The sequence below is a fragment of the Rhamphochromis sp. 'chilingali' genome (assembly GCF_963969265.1).
Source record: "Rhamphochromis sp. 'chilingali' genome assembly, chromosome: 1".
Taxonomy (NCBI): domain Eukaryota; kingdom Metazoa; phylum Chordata; class Actinopteri; order Cichliformes; family Cichlidae; genus Rhamphochromis; species Rhamphochromis sp. 'chilingali'.
The window spans coordinates 72,330,282-72,348,088 of record NC_137929.1 but is presented as its reverse complement, the minus strand read 5'-3'; the positions used below and the strand labels follow the sequence as shown (position 1 = coordinate 72,348,088).

At 45.3% G+C, this 17,807-nt stretch overlaps 1 protein-coding gene across 1 annotated transcript in view; it reads right to left on the bottom strand.

The window, feature by feature from the left end:
* LOC308396731 (uncharacterized protein) overlaps positions 1 to 17,807 on the bottom strand; it is a 525,219-nt gene that overhangs the window by 81,664 nt on the left and 425,748 nt on the right. The gene's annotated exons all lie outside the window — the stretch shown is intronic.

Below are 17,807 nucleotides of genomic sequence, written 5' to 3'. Positions count from 1 at the left end.
AACGGTAATCTAATTACCGTTTTTGCGATAGTAATCCCTTACTTTACTCGTTACTTGAAAAAAGTAATCGGATTACAGTAACGCGTTACTGCCCATCTCTGGTTATAACACAAAATCTGTCTCTTTCACTCACACAGACACTCATCACCATCATCAACTTTGCTAAATTGCTAATGAAAAACATTGACCAGGCAGCTGTGACTGAGCAGCAACGTCCATCCAACTATTTTCACAGTTGTTGTGGTCGTGGTTGTGATGGCTGATCAATCAGTTTGATCTGTTTGATTATTGATCGGTGATGTCAGACTGGAGTCAGTGTGATGTTGTTGTTGTGTGTTTGAGACTTTTAGTCTCATGGTCTCTGCTGCCGTAGATCCTCTGAACTGTGTCAGAGGTCTCACTCTGGAGGAAACTCTCAGCACTTTCCAGCAGCTCCTCCATCATGGAGGACGTTCCCTCACTGTAACAGGTGGAGGAGAGGAAGCACAGGTGGATCCTCTGAGGAAGAGGAGCATTCCTACAAACCACATGATCACATGACCAGAGGGGCGTGGCCTTCAGTGGTAGTAATAAAGGAACAGATTTGAAGGCTCCAACAAAGCAGACCTGTGATCACTTTGACTCAGTATGATGGATTGTTTGGATTTGTCTTTGTTTTTCTGGCTTTTCTTGTGTGTCTGTGTGTCTTTGTGTGTTGGATGGAGTCATGTGACCTGCCCAGGGACGACACATGAGCAGCTCAAATCTGGCAGGTTTCCATCTTCTGTTTTTATCCTGATGTCCATGAACATGAACTCTGTCCCTGTCAGATAAATCCAGATAAAAACAGCCGGTTACATTAAATCTGATCCAGTGTTGTTCTTCTTCTGTGGTGTTTGTGATGGAGCAGCTGCTCCTGATGTGTGTGAAGATGAAACCTGGGCTCCTGCAGCTTTCTTTGCTACAGAAAGTTACATTTAAGATGTTTAATGTCACATACAATGAAGTTTAGGACTCATTTAAACCAGCATGAACTAACAGTTGTACAAGGAAAGGGAAATAAATGAGATGGAGACTTGGAGGGCCACACATCTGTACCCTCATACATCTGCACTGAGAGTGTAGCAACAACAAAGACTGTGAAAGTGTTCCCAAAGCAGAAGCCATGGCTCAACAGTGAGGTGCAAGCTCTACTGAGAGCAGCGCCTTCAGATCAGGAGACCAACAAACCTACAAAGAGGCGTCTAATCTAAAGGCATCAAAGAATCCAAACGCAGATTCAAACAGCGCATCGAGGAACACTTTAACACAAACCACTCCAGAAACATGTGGCACACAATCGCAGGACAATCGCACACAAACAAACTCCCCGCACATCACCTCACCTGACACCATAAAGCAGTTCTTCATGACCAACAAAACAGTGACACCAACACCTATCCTGCCGTTACAGAGAGGGACGACGCCCCCATCCAGCTGGAGCAGCATCAGGTCAGAGCCACACTGTGCCGAGTCTATGCGAGGAAAGCAGCTGGTGCTGACGGTGCAGCCGGTGGAGAGCTTAAAGCATGTGCAGACCAACTAGCAGAGGTTTTCACCACCAACTTCAACCTGCTACAGTCTGTAGAAGGCCAACAGGTGGACAGAGGACGCCATAATTACAGCTCTTCACACAACCCTCACACATCTGGACAGTAGGAAACACGTACGTGAGAATGCTGTTTGTGGACTTTACCTCTGACTTCTTTTCCTGAACCAGACCCTGCAGGATCCACCTGAGGATCCCAGTCCTGGACCCTGTTTGTAACCAGGAGGATCCCAGGCCTGATTATTGCTGATGTGTTATAAATATTCTTGTTTTATTCTCATTAAATAAATATGTGTATAAATATGTGGACTCATGTTTCAGTCCTCGACGTTGATGCTTGTTTGAAAGGACACAGATGGACCTTGTCTCCTTCTTTCCTTCCTTTTTGTGTCCTAAGTGCTTCATCTGCTGCTCTTCACTCTGTTACTTTGGACTGATTTCACTCACACTTTGTTTCCATGGTTTCTTTGCGTCACGCTGACAGCACGTGAACAACACGACATGTTTGATCTCAAAGAAGGAGCAGCATCCTCTCTCCACCCTGTTTCTCCATCTTCTACAACACCTGATTCATTCCAGTTTCTCTGCTTTCACTTTAATTCCTGAGCGTCTGTGATGAACACACTATCAGCATCACTGACATGTTTCATCATTTAAAAACACTTCCTGTCACTGTGGTGGTTACAGTGACATCATGCAGTTTGTGCTTTGACCTCCAGAGGGCGACAAATCAGCACAGACAGAGAGCTCCATTCAAACTTTGCTGCCATCAGGAATAATTCTTCAAATATAATCATCAGTGTTTGAGCAGCTATGATATCAGGGACAATCTAGACATGTGTGACAATACTGAACATGTCACATGACACACCTTAGACATCATGTGATCCACTCTCAGTCTGCACTTTCAGTCATGACTTCAACAGGTTGAAATGAGCTTGGAAGAAACATTCAGTGATTGCATTTGATTTCAGAGCCCTGCTGTTCCCCATCTGCCCTGTAGGTGGCCTCAGTGTGTTCCCACTGTTTCCAATCACCTGACCCGTCCTCCATCAGCACACCTGGTTTCTGCTCATCCTTCTTCATGGACAAGTGAAGACAGAAAGTGTGGCTGGATCTGTAGACTGGAAACAGAAACTCATGTGAATATTTGTAGTATAAAAAGGTTTGTTCCAAACAGAGTAAGAAGTCTGGATTGCCTATATGTCAAAGGAGCTTACAAAGAAAAGCGTCTGGACTTCTTTTAGTTACTTGAAGATGTTTCACCTCTCATCCAAGAAGCTTCTTCAGTTCTAAGGTCAAATGGTGGGGAGTCCCAGATATAAACCTAGTGGGAGTAACCCCCCACAGAGGGACAAAAGGACCCCTTGATGATCCTCTAATCGCCTGAGCCAAGGTGTGAAACTGGGTGTGGGTCCCAATCAGCCAGAGTTTCGGGTGAGTTCATTGTGAAACCTGGCCCCACCTTATGATAAGGTGGCCCCACACCTTGGTGGGGGCCAGGCCAGATGTCAAACTAAGGATGTCAAACTAAGGAAAAGACCAACAGCTAAACTAAACTGGGAAAAGCTAGAGCTAAACATGCAAACTATGACAAATACATGAACCTGAGCAGGAGCGGGAAGATATGAGAAATCCAGATATGTGGCAAGATAAACAGACGACCTGACACTAAATAAAGGGTGGAGGGTAATGAGGGAAATGAGAACACCTGGGGAACACAGTTGACACAAATAAACCTGAACGCCACAGCGGAAGCACAACTAAGCTGGAGGTTTCTTCCTGTTAGAAATGAATTTCTTCCCTCCCCCTGTTGCCCAAATACTTGCTAATAAGGGGTCATCTTATTATTGTAGGATCTCCTCGACACAAATGTTGATGTGATTTCATGCCATCGAAATAAAACTGAACTGAATTGAATGAAACAGCAGATTATCAAATAATTTGCCGTTGCATGGTTTCTGGACTGGTGTCACTCATAGGAATAATTTTCTGTTGAAGAAGATGAGAAGATTATGAAACACCCCCTGGATGAACTTAATGGGTTGAAACTTAGTTTTGTTTGACCGTTCAATCAATCAATCAAAGCCTTATTCGCCACATGCAGGTTGCCCTGCAGTGAAATGGGACACCCCCCCCGACCTTACACACACAACACAGACATCACATGGGGATACAAGTCGCAGATCGGTAGCGTTACAGAAAAACACTGAAATATACACTACAATGGGAAAGTACAAGAGGAAAAAAGAGACCTCTACTCATGCTGTGCTTCCATGGTTGGACAGCATGAGAACAGGAAACAAAGAAACTCCTCTGCACAAAAAGCACATAATGTCCACAGCACAACTTTGTGAAAGACATGACAAGCCACAGGATTGGGTGGGGGGGAGGAGTAATGCGAAGCGAACACAGCAGCCGCCCTGCACAGCGCTACCATTCCAGCGCGGGCTCAGACCCACTCAACGCACTCAGGACGCACTCAACGACGTCGACTGGGACATGTTCAGAGCATGCGCAGTCGACATCAACGAGTTTACGGAAGTAGCAGTATGCTTCGTCAATATGCTAGCGGAGGAGATTATCCCCACTGCGAGAGTCACCACATTCCCAAACCAGAAACCGTGGATGGACAGATCGATCCGCACTGCAGTAAACGCCAGGACCGCCTCCTACAACGTGGGTCTCGCCACTGGCGATATGAGCGCCTACAAAGCGGCCTCATACGGCGTGCGGCGCGCGGTGAGAGATGCCAAACGCCGGTACCGGGAACGTGTGGAGTCCCGCTTCCACCAGGGCGACACACGGAGTATGTGGCACGGACTACGCACCATTACGGACTACAAAGCCAGGGACACTGCGCCGATCAACGCCGACTCTGCATTCACCAACGAGCTTAATCGGTTCTACGCCCGTTTCGAGGTTAGCCAGGCGGCTAATGCTATCTACCGCCTGACTACCGAGGACAGTGACGTCATCAGCGAGAGACCGGTGACCAGCATCGCGGAGCATGACGTCCGAGCGGCACTGAGGAGAGTGAACACAAGGAAAGCGGCGGGGCCAGACGGCATCACCGGCCGTCTGCTGCGCTGCTGTGCTGACCAGCTAGCAGGTGTGTTCACTTACATCTTCAACGAGTCCCTGGCGAAGTCTGTGGTCCCCACATGCTTCAAAAGATCCACCATCATCCCTGTGCCCAAGAACAGCAAACCCTCATCCCTGAACGATTACCGGCCAGTTGCACTGACCTCGGTAGTAATGAAGGTGTTTGAGAGGCTGCTGAAGAACATCATCTCCTCCTCCATCCCAGACACCACAGATCCGCTGCAGTTCGCCTACAGATCCAACAGATCCACAGAGGATGCCATCGCCCACGTCCTACACACCACTCTCAGCCACGTGGACAAGAAACAGGGTAACTATGTGCGAATGCTGTTTGTTGATTACAGTTCAGCGTTTAACACAATAGTGCCCTGCAGACTGTTCACAAAGCTGAGGGATCTGGGACTTAACAGCCGTCTGTGTGCATGGGTGTTGGACTTCCTCACTGGCAGAACTCAGGTGGTGAGGGTGGGCAGGTGCTTCTCCAACAGCATCACCATCAACACAGGAGCACCTCAGGGATGTGTCCTCTCGCCACTGCTCTACTCCCTCTACACTTCAGACTGTGTGGCCACCCATGGCTCCAACACCATTGTGAAGTTTGCTGACGACACAGTGGTGTTGGGTGCCATCTCCAACAACGATGAGGCGGCCTACATGGATGAAGTGAAGAATCTGGCATCGTGGTGCCAGGACAACCACCTCCAGCTGAACGTCAGCAAGACCAAGGAGCTGGTGGTGGACTTCAGAAGGGGTCAGCACAGAGACTACAAGCCCATCATCATCAATGGAGCTCCAGTGGAGAGGGTGCAGTCCTTCAAGTATCTTGGTGTCCACATCTCCTCAGACCTGACATGGGCTGCCCACATTCAGGTCCAGACCAAAAAGGCTAGGCAGCGCCTGTATCACCTATGACAACTGAGGAAGTTCAGGGTCTCTCCAAAGATCCTCAGGATTTTCTATACAGGCGCTGTGGAGAGCATCCTCACACAGAACATGACAACAGCTGTGTGAAGGACCAAAAAGCTCTCCAGAGAGTGATCCGTACAGCAGAACGCTGCTGCAGGATTGCTCTCCCCCCGCTTCAGGACACCTACACCAGGAGATGCCGGACTAGAGCAGCGCAGATGTTGGGTCTAAACTCAGACCCCGCTGTATCCAGGACTTATTCCCATGAAAGAAAAACAAGGCAACAGTGTTCGATCGATTTCTTGCGCAAGGGAGGCCTCTCATCTGTGACCAGCACGTCGAAATGACCACACTGGTGGCCTCCTCTCGCTGCCTTTTATTGACAAACTTCAAACAATAGTTTACAAAACACCTCCCCTTGCAACCCCCTTTGGTTACAAAGACAAGGCACTGTATGTAAATGTATATGTGTGTGTGTGTGTGTGTGTGTGTGTGTGTGTGTGTGTGTGTGTGTGTGTGTGTGTGTGTGTGTGTGTGTGTGTGTGTGTGTGTGTGTGTTTGAGACCTCCTGCTGACCAAAGGGTCATAAACCCAGGAAGCTTACATCAAAAGAAACAGATCTTTCAGATAGGATGTATCTACAATAAAACCTCCCCCAGCACAGAGTGGTTGGAGAGGTGGTCAGGATCAAAGGGATGGCTTTGATCCTACTGCTTGAACTAACGCTGTACAAATTTAAGAAACACAATGGCAACATTCAACAATTAGACTTAACATTTCCCTCCTTTTTGTCATTGTATACTTAAATTTCAACTTATGCACCCTTTGTTTGGACAGTGTCAGTGTAGATTTCATTCATGCACAGTAAACTACATCCTATACATAAGCAAATCAGTATCAACAGTTCAAAAACAGGAATTAATATTTTCAAAAGAAGATGCCACCAAGGACCAGACGGTAACCAAGCTATCCAGCCTTGTGGCGGATCTACTCCTGTCGTGCAATTCATTATGTATTTCTTCAAGTAAACAACTGAATGTCAAAGGTCAAACAAGAAGAATCATCATTCTCAAAAATCATATGTCACTACAATCCAACTGTATACAGACATAGGTATTTAAATGCATCAGTTGACCTTATTGTTTGTCCATGTGGCTCTCAGCTAACTTCAAAGCTGCAGCAAGTCAACACCCTTCTTTATGACTCCTATCAACCCCCCAAATCTTCTCACTGTAGGCATCCTGTGGGGGTTAGAGTCAACTGGTGAATTATCTGCATTTACGACTCTTCTCCTGTCCTGTTGTCACCACAGAAAAAGCTTTGTTAAGGAAATTGGATCAAGGTGTTTTGATCTTCTTGGCTCAAAACCTCAAGTGTTCATGATGTAAATGTAGACAAAAGGCTTCTCTGTTTACATCCTTCTTGCAAAAGACAAAAGAATAGGTGATGTTGCCATGTTCCAGGGTTAATCTCCAACTTGGGCTAATCCATTGTCCTTCATACACATAGGCAATTGGCCTGTTTCCAGTTCGTTTAACTGTATAATGTCCTGCAGCAAGTCATATTCTTTGAGTCAGACGAGCAGGTCTGTCTCACCAGAGCAGTTCACCTTCCCAGCTACTGGTGAATCAACCTTCCATTCAGGTTCAGAGCAGTTGAAAAGTTGGCAGTGTTCCTGGATGTGTTGCCAAAGCAACCAAACAAACTGTCTCGCTCTCAGTGATGCTATAGGGCCACAGTCCAGAAGAATGTGTAGCCAGTGGCATCACAAGCATAACCATTGGTCTCGTTGTTTATGTGAGCGGTTGTGTTCTTAAACTGCCACCAGTAGTTGTTGAAAACCCATGCGGCACTTGGTGTGGTTTGCTCTGTTCCAGTGCGCTCCTGTCATCCCACTCAGGGTCCACAGGCACAAGAAGACGCACAGCACATTCCCAGCCATTCTGATGAGTACCTGTGGCTCAGTTGGTTTCTTCACCGGATTGAGACGAGGGGCCCTAGAGGCTTCCCCCCCCTTTGTACCCGGTCTTCCTGCCACTTACTCCGAGCTGGCCTGGATGTGTGTCACCTTCTTGCAGTGCTCTTGATATATCCAAGTGTTCCTTCCAGCAATCCTCACTGCTGTGGTCGTCGTCAGCAGCATCCGATATGGACCTTCCCACCATGGACTGGACCAGCACTTCCTCTCCATGGCCTTATCATCATCCAATCTCCAGACTTCAGGCTCTGCTCCTGGCATTTGTGCTGTTCACAGAACCACAAGTCCATCGCTGGACCTCCTCTGCACTGTCACTTTTTGGAGCTTGGCACGCTCCCTCAGGTTCCATTTTCCAACGCTGCTGAAGATTTAAGGCGGAGCACGTCGTACACGTTAGTTGTCTTCCTTAACGTCAACGTCGAAACTCTTTCATCTTATTTAAGATTTGCTGTGCAAAGTCTCCTTGTGACAATCCTTTGGAAGCCCAGTAGCACAGCTCTCTGTGCTGAAGGTGATCTCCGATCCTCCTGAAGACTCTCTCCAGGCCTCAGCTTCCATCTTGTGTGCGATCCTCTCAGTCACTCCTTCTCGTCATGGCACCTCACGACATCTACAAATTGAAAAAAATGACACTCCTCTCGCCACACGGCTTTCGCCATGTGTCAACTCCCCAATGAGACATGTACAAGAATGTTGCACAGTCTCCCTAAAACAATCTCCAGGGTTTGTCCCTTGGAGCAGCTTCACTCCAAGCTGTAACCCTGTGTAAAAACATTAATCAGCACTTAAATGTTCAGCTTGTTTAGCTCCCAGCTCCTGTATCACAGAAGACAAGGTCTTAAAATTAAAACAACTTCACATCTGCAACCAACTGCAGATCATAAGAGTAATAAAGTATTCAGCATCACAGAGACAAGTATCATTGCAGGTTTATTCTAAACCCATTAAACTCCTACTTTTCCCCATAATTTATTCCAAATTATTTAACATCTCAACGTCATTCCAAATTGTAATCAGTGACTTCCCTTAAGTTTGTCACTCACCATGAGCCCAACAGTGTGGTCAGATAATGAGCTCCATGTAACTATTCTGTAACCACTGCACATCTGTTCAATTGTCACTTGTCTGTCTGTGCTGAATCCTTTACAAGCACTCTTAAAGAAAAACAAACATCAGCCAAACACACGGTTCATCCTGGTTGTCAGGTGTCGGCCATCCAGATTCCAGAGGAGCTGTGAAAAGTCGTAAAGTTAACACTCGCTGTGGAAAAAGTAACAATGGTCTCATCACAGTATGTCTCACACTGTATTCATTTCTCCCCTGTAACATTCACATTCTCTCCAACAGTCTCTCAACAACACAGTGTAATTTCATCATCAACATATAGCCTGTAACTACAGTTTTCTTCACACAAAATCTCAGTAATCCTGTGGTAGAAAAACACATTAAGTTGTGTCCTGCTGTAAATCACATGATCAAATCACATGATTAACCATCTGCTGTAAAAAGAAATGTAAATGTTAGCGCTGCGCAGGTGTATACACTTTCTCACAGTAATGTCTGTGAGCAACACAAGTTAGTGAATGACACACACATGGTAAATTCACAGACAGAGAATTTAAACTAAAAGGTTAAATTTTCAGAGTTCACATAGTCATGTGACTCAAGTTTCCTCCCGTGGTCTCCTTCTGCTCCTGCAACAGAGACACACACAGAGATACATCCACACCTTTGTCAGGTGGGGGTTGACTTCACACAATGGTGTTAAGTCAGTCAGTCTTGTCAGCTTTTGTCAGTCAGTCAGTTCCCCATTTATTTTAAAATTCTTACTCATTCACTCAGTGATTCCTTCTTTTGCTGATTGTGGAAATTATCGTCGCATTCGTTTCCACGCTCAGCAAAACAACGTCATTTCAAAAAGAAAAATAATTTAGACTGGATTTCCTCGTTGAATCCTTTTGGACAGGAATTTGTTTCCTGATTGTCCCAAATAAGAGCCCATTTTAATTTTAGAGAAGCTCACTTTTCAACAGTTTTCTCGACGACGCTTCGGTTCTAATCGTGCAGATCTGCTCAAACAGAGATCATCAAACAAAACTTTCAGTGCACCATGAAAGTAACAAAATAAAAGAAAGAAAATAAAGGAAAGAAAGAAAATAAAGGAAAGAAAGAAAATAAAGGAAAGAAAGGCCTTGTTAAAGTCATGACACGTGTTCTTCATGCCAGGGGGATAAATCGTAACAACCCAATTGGCAGGTTCAACTTTAGTAATAAAAGACAAATCAACCAGCCAGTTTAATCTCAACATTCATCCAATCAGCCATACACACAACATACAGCATAACCCTGTTGTCTTAGCACATAATAAGTTTCTTCTCGTGTAACTAATATGCATGTAGGGTTAGTATAGTTAACGCATTTTCAGTATGTTTTTGTGTTCATCTCTCATCACACTTCCATTATTCTCATCACTGCTTAAAACAACACACATCTCTCTCTGTTTTTTTTCTTTAACTGTACTTTTCTCCAAAACAGAAAGTAGCATTACAGCTGTTTCAGACTGAGAAACACCAAACACTCTTCGTGCCATCATTCATCCACACAACTATTTTATTTCTTTTTGTCCACTGGGCAGGTGACCTGCAGAATCACGTCTGCCCCAGCTGGATACCTTTCACACACACCATGACGTCAGACACTCTCACACTCGCCGAATTGATCAGGAGAAAAACTTTCTTCATCTTCACACTCTGTTACAGAAACACCATATGTTTTTTTGTTTTTTGTTTTTTTTTGTGTGTCAGGGATGGATATGTAGTTGTAACGTTTGTGTTCACTAACTTTACTTTCTGTTTCCTACCTTGCCTAGTCTGTAATGGACTCAATGCTGCTCCTAATATGCCTTTAATCTCTCCTCCACCTCTGCCTCTGCTCTCTCACACTCTTCTCTGGCTCTTCTTTCTGCTAACATTCTTGCTCTTCCTAATGCTTTTCTACGGTGTTGTTCTAGAGTAGTTGCAGTGGATTGAGCTGTAGTTTCATCCTCAGGTTTCACAGCTACTTCTTGCAATATTGCTCTTTTAACATTCTGTGCTTCTCTCCTCTTCTGAGCCTGCTCCAGCCACAACTTAGCAACTGCTAACTGCAATTCCTTCCTCTGCTTCGCTTTCCCTGTTTTACCTGCTACACTTACAGCTATTCTTTCTACCAGCATTTTACACTGAACTTCCACTAATGTCCCTTCAAATCCATATTTCTTACGCCAACAACCTACATACTGTGTGCTGCCTGGTAAAACTTTCTGCATAAATTTTACATCTCCTTCTAAGGCAGACTTACACATTTTATTCTCCATTACAAGACAACAATCAGCCACACTCACGCAGACCACGTCTGGCCCGCACACACACACAACATAGGTCTATCACTTGCGTCTGCACGCACAGCTAGCGCTCTCTGTTGAAAACTCTCAAACACCCCATATGGCGGAGAATTCAACCTTCGGACACTCTCCAACCCCCCGAATGGCGGAGATTCCGGACTCCGAACCTAGGTTCTCTCCACGCCCCAAATGGCGGAGAACTCTCTACGCCCCAAACGGCGGAGAAGCCTGCGTCTCTCTCACGCGGCTAGCGCGCTCCCGGACTCACGTTTAACGCACAGCCCGTAGCCGCTCTCTATTGTTTTGGGTCCACGTGCGCTCTCGTGACCAGCGCTCCCCCGGACTCAAGCGTTTCACGCAGAATCACGGTGACGCGTTTCTAGGATCCCACATTCATTCACACGGTTATAGAGACGCTCTCTGATTGCTTACCGTTGTATTGCGTTTCGTTCACAGGAGAGTCCTAGAATCCCGTCAGTCGCCGTCCACGAGGGGAGTTCAGACGCTATTCCACCGGCCTGGTCGCGAATTTAACACTCCAGGGCTTTGTCAGGCGTCCTAACGGCCTGGTTGTCGACAGTCTGCGGCGTGTCCTCTCTCCCCTCAGTGTGCGGCGAAATTCTTGGAATCCGGCTCGAAGGACCAAAAAATGTTGGGTCTAAACTCAGACCCCGCTGTATCCAGGACTTATTCCCATGAAAGAAAAACAAGGCAACAGTGTTCGATCGATTTCTTGCGCAAGGGAGGCCTCTCATCTGTGACCAGCACGTCGAAATGACCACACTGGTGGCCTCCTCTCGCTGCCTTTTATTGACAAACTTCAAACAATAGTTTACAAAACACCTCCCCTTGCAACCCCCTTTGGTTACAAAGACAAGGCACTGTATGTAAATGTATATGTGTGTGTGTGTGTGTGTGTGTGTGTGTGTGTGTGTGTGTGTGTGTGTGTGTGTGTGTGTGTGTGTTTGAGACCTCCTGCTGACCAAAAGGGTCATAAACCCAGGAAGCTTACATCAAAAGAAACAGATCTTTCAGATAGGATGTATCTACAATAAAACCTCCCCCAGCACAGAGTGGCTGGAGAGGTGGTCAGGATCAAAGGGATGGCTTTGATCCTACTGCTTAAACTAAGACTGTACAAATTTAAGAAACACAATGGCAACATTCAACAATTAGACTTAACAGCAGATACTGAAGGACCCGTCCCATCCTGGCAACAAACTGTTCCAACTTCTGCAATCTGGTAGAAGGTTCAGCATCATCCGGGCAAGGACAGAGAGACTCAAGAGGAGCTTCTATCCCCAAGCCATCCGGGCCCTAAACACACACACCCGCCCTCTCACATCATCTATAACTGACTGAGACAGGACTCTTCCAGACACTAAACCAAGGCACAATGTACATTTCAATTCCTTTAAATTTAAATATGTTTATATTGTCTATCCTGTAAAATAGTCAGATGTCTATTCATATTAATGTACAGAATTCACCTGCTTGCTGCTACTACTGCACATTCACCCAGTGTATATACTATATATATATATATAATGTTCTTCCTCTACACCCCCCCCCCCCCCCCCCCCCCCAATTTTTGCACATGTCGAGGAGCGTGTAAGGCCACATTTCACTGTGTGTTATACTTGTATAACTATGCATGTGACAAATAAAGAACCTTGAACCTTGAACCTTGACCCGCCGTGTTCCCCCGCAGGAAACAAGCATCGAAGGCGTTTGGAAAGCGAGGGGGGATGAGTGTGTGCTTATCAATATAAGTGTGTGTGTGCGTGTCCATAGTTCAGCTGAGACAGTGTCCTTCGCCCTGCCAGGCTAAGTAAACAGTCTTCCAGCCAACCCAGGTGGCCTTGCAGGGAATGGGAAGGAACAGACTAAACACAGTCGTTATCAGGGTGTTGTTGTTCGGCTCCAGCCTCGAGACCGCCGCTGGCGCCAAAGGGGTATCTGCATGAAGTGATGGTGCTTTTTACTTTAGTGCGAACAGCTCATATGAATTTCAAGCCAGCTCCGATCAGCCAAAACGCTGTTACCATGGTTCCGAATAGGTCGATATCTTCAGCACTCAGGCTCACCCAAGCCCAAACTTCTCGTTAAAGGGTGTCAATTGCATTTAGGGACCAGTTGATCCAATCCATAATTCCTCTTTTAGGTTTTAGAGAGCAGACTGTGAGAGAGTGTTCCAGGGAAAAGTAAAAACACAAGACAAGGACATAAGCGGCTAAGCAGGGAAGATAAGGGAGAGGAGAGGAGAAAAAGTGCGACCGCCTTCGCCGAGAGCCAAACGAGAATATTTATTATAGAGAAAGTTTATTGTCATTACCAGTGTTTTGGGAAGTGGAAAAATATCCCCGATACATAAATGACTTTGTGGATGTGGTGAACATAGGAAGTTGAACAGGATCTAGACTAGACTAGACTGTAAACAGAGAAACTCCCTGGCTTTCAATATTTGCATCGGTCATATTCCAAAGAAAGCAAACAGTGAGTGTGAGAGCTGAGCAGGGATCAGTGTGTTCACACTGGCAGCTACAACAAGGTTTCATTTCAACAGTGAACTTTACTATGACCAGTCTGACCAGTTTGAAGGCAAATATACACAGTGATGGAATGCAGGAAGCTGCAGTTAGATAAACAGTAAAGAACAAGCACAAAGACAGTAAAATGATCAGGATCCATTAAAAAATGATGGACTAATTTGATTTGTCTTTATTAAAGTTTTTTCTTGTTTATCTTTTGATAAAATTGGTGTCATTGGAGGAAGTCTGATTATGAATTAAAAAATTAATCAATTGGTTGATGTTTGTTACATCTGAACACAGAAACACACGCAGAGAAATCAAATGCAAATTCTATGCAATGAAATAGGAAAGAAAGGCGAGAAATTTTCCAGTGTAGTTAAATGAACTTCACTGCCCCTCCCACCTGTCCTGCTTCAGGTAGAGTCCCGCCTCCTTCCAGGAAGCAACTCACCTGTGTGTCCGTGTTTAGTGTCCAGGTGTTGAGGGGCACTTGTTGTTAGTGTGTGTGTGTGTGTGTGTGTGTGTATGTGTGTGTGTGTGTGTGTGTGTGTGTGTGTGTGTGTGTGTGTGTGTGTGTGTGTGTGTGTGTGAAGAAACTGTAAATTTGCTTTGTTTCCTCCTTTAATCAGAATCGTGTTTATTGGCCAAGTATATGTGCAGACACATACAGGGAATTTGGTTCTGGTAGATGGTGGCTCTGAAGCACAGCAATGTAAATCACACACACACACACACACACACACACACACACACACACACACACACACACACACACACACACACGTGTCTATAAAATAACGAATCTAAACTTATATACATGAAATACAGAAATGAATGAGGTGGAATGAATACTACAGAATGTACATAAGGTGCAGCTGCAGTCTGGCAGTGGGAGCAGTGTGACAGGTCAACTGTTAAGAAGGGAGATGGCGAGGGGAAAGAAACTGTTCCTGTGTCGGGTGGTCCTGGTCTGCAGGCTTCTGTACCGTCTGCCAGAGGGCAGCAGATCAAAAAGTCTGTGTGCAGGGTGTGAGGGGTCTGCGATGATTTTCCCTGCCCGTTTCCTGGTTCTTGAGAGGTACAGATCCTGGATGGAGGGCAGGGGGGCGCTGATGATCCTTTCTGCTGCCCGTACAGTCCGCTGCAGTCTGCTCCTGTCCTGTTTAGTGGCTGCTCCATACCAGACTGTGATGGAGGAGCACAGGACAGACTCAATGACCAGTGTAGAACTGGATCAGCAGCTCCTGTGGAAGACTGTACTTCCCCAGTTGTCTCAGGAAGTACATCCTCTGCTGGGTCTTTTTGAGGATGGAGTTGATGTTGGTCTCCCACTTCAGGTCCTGGGAGATGGTTGTACCCAGGAACTTGAAGGTCTTCACAGTTGACACAGGGCTGTCTGATATGGTGAGGGGGAGCAGAGTTGAGGGATGCCTCCTGAAGTCCACTGTCATCTCTACAGTCTTAAGAGTGTTCAGCTCCAGATTGTGCTGACTGAGTACCAGCCGCTCAACTTCCTGCCGGTATGCAGACTCATCACCATAACAATTTGTCTTTAGGAACTTTACTGTTTGTTCAGCTCATGTTTGATTTCTTCACACAACAAACTGTGTGTGTTTGTATTTCCGGTCTCTCCATTAAAGTCAGTGTGTAAAGTTGTCCTGCCTAACATCAGCTGTGTGCAGCTGAAATCTGCTGCTCTATAGTTCTGTTAGTGTGATCAGAGTCTGGGAAAAAGTTGATTCTGTTCATCTGGACATAGTGTTTTCAGTGGGAGAAATGTTTCATCACTCATCCAAGTACAATACAATAGAGTTTTATTTATTTTGCTCATTTAAAAACCCAAGTGCTTCACGATAATACGGAGGAACAACATAAAACAATGAACAAAGTATAGATGGGGCACCAGCACAGACAGAAGGCAGCCACTAATTCAAGCCACTATTCCAAGCGACTTCTTCAGTCTCAGCTGACTGCAGGTTTCCTAACCTTATCAACAGAACATTTGCATAATGACTGAAACCAACATCACTGAAGGAACAATGGGCTGGGAGTTCAGTTTGTTGATCATAATATGCAAATTCAAATGACCATTGATCAACAACCACTGATCAAAGCCCACTGATCAATGGCCATGAGTCCCATTCACAGAGAGTTGGGGAATGGCTGCAATCACAGCATGTAAGATGGTGACAGATGTACCCTTAGGCCCCTCCTCGATGAGAGATGGTCTTTCCCCTTTCATGTAAATGGCCTCCTTGACTCCTTGACTGTAAAGTCTCTGTCTGACACTGGCTTCCGACCCTCCTCGATCAACTCAACTGGAAAGGCTTTCAAATATCTCTGAATATATTTGAATACAGAAAATATTTGATATATACTTTTGATGTACTTATGCGTTAGATGTTGTAGTTTGTCACTTGTAAATACAGTCTGTGAGCAGCTATGAGGTGAAATATCTCTGTAGAAAGACTACGTTTTCACACTTATGTTGGTTTTTCATATATTCACAGAACATTAATATATTTTGTTGGACAGTTTATTGTCATTACCAGTGTTTTGGTAAGTGGAAAAATATCCCAGATACATAAATGACTTTGTGGATGTGGTGAACATAGGAAGTTGAACAGGACTAGACTGTAAACAGAGAAACTCCCTGGCTTTCAATATTTGCATCGGTCATATTCCAAAAAAAGCAAACAGTGAGTGTGAGAGCTGAGCAGGGATCAGTGTGTTCACACTGGCAGCTACAACAAGGTTTCATTTCAACAGTGAACTTTACTATGACCAGTCTGACCAGTTTGAAGGCAAATATACACAGTATGGAATGCAGGAAGCTGCAGTTAGATAAACAGTAAAGAACAAGCACAAAGACAGTAAAATGATCAGGATACAGGTAAAAATGATTCAGCACATGAAAAAAGTGAAAATCTCAGATAAAATAATTATTGTGGGTGATTTTAACATCCATGTAGATGCTAAAAATGACAGCCTCAACATGGCATTTAATCTGTTATTAGACTCAATTGGTTTCTCTCAAAATGTAAAAGAACCCACCCACCAAGCAGTTTCAGCTGAACAGGAAGTTGTTTCCTGACAAGGAAACTGAAGGAAAAAGGGGTAGATTTCAAACAAACCAATACAACAGATGTCTACTCAGCAACCTGCTAGTAGCCCAAGTGAAGCAGCTGCATTACTTAACAATATATTAGTCTCAGCAGAGACTCTCAGAACTCTGTGAAATGCGACAGCTGTGGAGCAGCAGCCTGTTACAAGACTGTGGTCAAGTGAGCCCTCACATGCGAAGTCACGTTCAAGCTAGCCAGCCACACCTACATTCTTGTTGCACTTAGCTTACGTATATTACGGTACCGGTGCCGACTGGCTTAGAAAACAGAGTGTCTTCTGGATACTGTCATGTATGTATGTAGCTAATATTTCAAAACTCGAAGTGGATTGAGAAGAAAAATAGTGAAAAACACCAGTATCCAGAAGACACAGAAGACACAGAAGCCAGTCCTGCAGAGGTAATTGGGTTTAGCGCCCTCTGTCTCCACTGTGTGAGGTCTCCCTCCTGCAGCTCCGTTGGCATTTTCAGGTTGTTGTGGTGGGTCCAGCTGCTGCTGCGGTTGGTCAGGGTCACGTCGACGAGGGGAGAGCAGGAGTCCAGGTCAGCTTCGGCTTCCAGGGCCTGCAGAGCAGCCTGTAATGGGGCTTAAGTAGAAGAACAGACAGGGGTGGACGAACAGGAAAATTATGTGCTATTTGGTGTATTATACCTCGCCTCTGTCAGTGCGCCCCAGGGCAGCTGTGGCTACAATGTAGGCCTTTCATCACCATGAATGGCTGAATGTAGTGTAAAGCACTTTGGGGTCCATAGGGACTGAGTAAAGCGCTATACAAATGCAGGCCATTTACCATATTATACGGAGAGGGGAGAAGCGCCGGCCCAAGCTCTGTGTCAGATCTCCCTCCCCTTTCTTCTCCTTCTCTCATATCTCACTTTTAGGTGTTTCTTTAGGCACTTCTTCTGAAGCTGCTTTTTCATTTCCCGCTACATCTTCTATCCACACTATCAGACACCTTTTTATTTAATAAATATAGTCATCTCATCTTTTCTGTAATCTAATCAGTTAACAGGACAACAGAGATGCATGTTTAAATCTTATCACAGAGGAGAGTTTCCTCCCCACAGTAACTCACTCATGTTGCTTAATCAGCAGAAAACACTCCACAGTGTTACTTCCCCTGGCTAGTCTAGGGGGCTTGAAGGGACAAACATAAAGGTAAATAGTGAAGGAGGAGCTAAGATCATAATTTTAAAAGTTTATTTCATGC